The 1862-nt window shown below is 39.9% G+C and overlaps 1 non-coding gene across 1 annotated transcript; it reads right to left on the reverse strand.

The window, feature by feature from the left end:
- Positions 1-1377: 1377 nt before the first annotated feature.
- LOC120253760 lies at positions 1378-1485 on the reverse strand. Its single transcript, XR_005534405.1, has one exon. It is a non-coding gene; the product is annotated as a small nucleolar RNA R71 (small nucleolar RNA).
- Between the last annotated feature and the right edge of the window lie 377 nt (positions 1486-1862).

The raw sequence follows: 1862 nt of genomic DNA on the forward strand, positions 1-1862 counted from the left end.
GGGTCGAGACGGTGAGTCGAGAGGTAGCGAAATGTCCCCTTTCGCTTCCGATGAGATTTATCCTACCTCCACATTCCAAGAGTTCTTTGCGGTTATAATAGAGTGAAGTGCTAAGATACAAACCCCATTGGGGCTTATTTGCACGAGCAACTGAGTGAAGTATTGAAGTAATCCTTAGTACTAGGGCATAATTATGACTAGGGATATTTCGCCTGGACCAAAGGGTTAGATCTATATTAGAAAATAGGATTTATCACTTGGAGTCCCCAAATCTTCATGCAACCCCACACAGTGTGAGGCATTGAGAGTATCCCTTTCCGCCAAGGCATAGTGTGAGGGTTAGTCACGGTTGACCTTATGTTTGGGATCTTGTGTCTTATGATTTCCACAACTCAATAGACTTCAGTTAGGAGACATAATTATTTGTTTTGCACTTGAAACAGTAGTCCTAGGGTGAGCAATGTCCGGGTGCCCCATTTTCTATTGATTGCCTCTCCTATTATTCTATTGCATCTGTTTCTTCTTTACTTTTTTTCTATTTGCATTAATATTATTCACACCACTCTTAAATCATCTTCACTATAGTTAAATAGCAATACTTGTGTTGCTAAGTACTGTTCCCTGTGGATATGACTACCCACTCACAAGGTTACTTTATTACTTCGACAACTCGTGCACTTGCGATACGCACTCGCAAGAGTTGGGTCAATGTTTTGGCACTGTTGCCGTGGAATAGGCATTTTGGAAGCATTTTGTACTTTGCTATTTTAGCTATTCATCACTTATTCTATTTCACACTTTCTTATTCTTCCATCGTTCTGATTTGTTTTTCTTTCTTTGGTTGCAGTTCCAGGTTATGACCCAAGGAAACCCTTCGACATTGGTTGAAGGTGATCCAGACATTGGAAGGAATATTCATAGAAGGGGAAAAGAACCTTTGTAAGAATAGTGTAATCAAGCTTAGATAGAAGTGAAGTGTCTCATAATATGGCAGAACAGAATGAGTAGTAGAGGACACTCTTAGATTATGCCAGACCCATAGTTCTTGGCACGTAATCCAGCATTTTGTGGCTAACGATTATGGCTCAGAATTTTGAGCTTAAGCCGGGCTTCATCCAGATGTTACAATAATCAGCACAGTTTAATGGTTTGGCTGATGAGGATCCAAACAATCACATTGAGAACTTCTTGGAAGTGTGCGGCATGCTCAAAATTAATGGTGTTGCGGATAATGCCATCAAGTTTAGGGCCTTCCCATTTTCCTTAAAAGGAAGGGCAAAGTAATGGCTACATTTACTACCTAGACCATCGATCACTACATGAGAAGAGATGGTAGAAGTTTTTCTTGGCCGATATTTCCCTCACGAAAAAACTATAAAGATCAGGAATGAAATATCTTCTTTTGTACAAATGGAATTGGAGTCTCTTTTTGAGACATGGGATAGGTTCAAGGAGCTCCTACAAAAATGACAACGCCCTTGGCGTGTGACCCGCAAGTGCGCGGGTTTATCGAAGTAATAAATCCGAGGTGAGTGGGGTATCGTATCCACTGAGAGTAGGGAATAAAAATACCTAAATTGCTACTTAACCAAGTGAAGATGAATAATAATTTTGTTGATAAGATGTGATGTAAATAGAAATAAAAGTAACAAGAATGAGAGGCACAATTAAGTGAGAGGCAAGGCAATTGACAGAAATGGGGTACTCAGATAATGCTCCCTCTAAGACTTATGCTTCAAGTGCAAGACCTACCATTATACTTCCTAATTAATGCTTAATGAGTTGTAGAAATCCTAAATCACACGCTCCCAAACCTAAGGTCAACCTTGACTAACCCTACACTATGTCTCATTGGAGAAATC

This window comes from Dioscorea cayenensis, unplaced genomic scaffold, assembly GCF_009730915.1.
Source record: "Dioscorea cayenensis subsp. rotundata cultivar TDr96_F1 unplaced genomic scaffold, TDr96_F1_v2_PseudoChromosome.rev07_lg8_w22 25.fasta BLBR01000197.1, whole genome shotgun sequence".
NCBI lineage: Eukaryota > Viridiplantae > Streptophyta > Magnoliopsida > Dioscoreales > Dioscoreaceae > Dioscorea > Dioscorea cayenensis.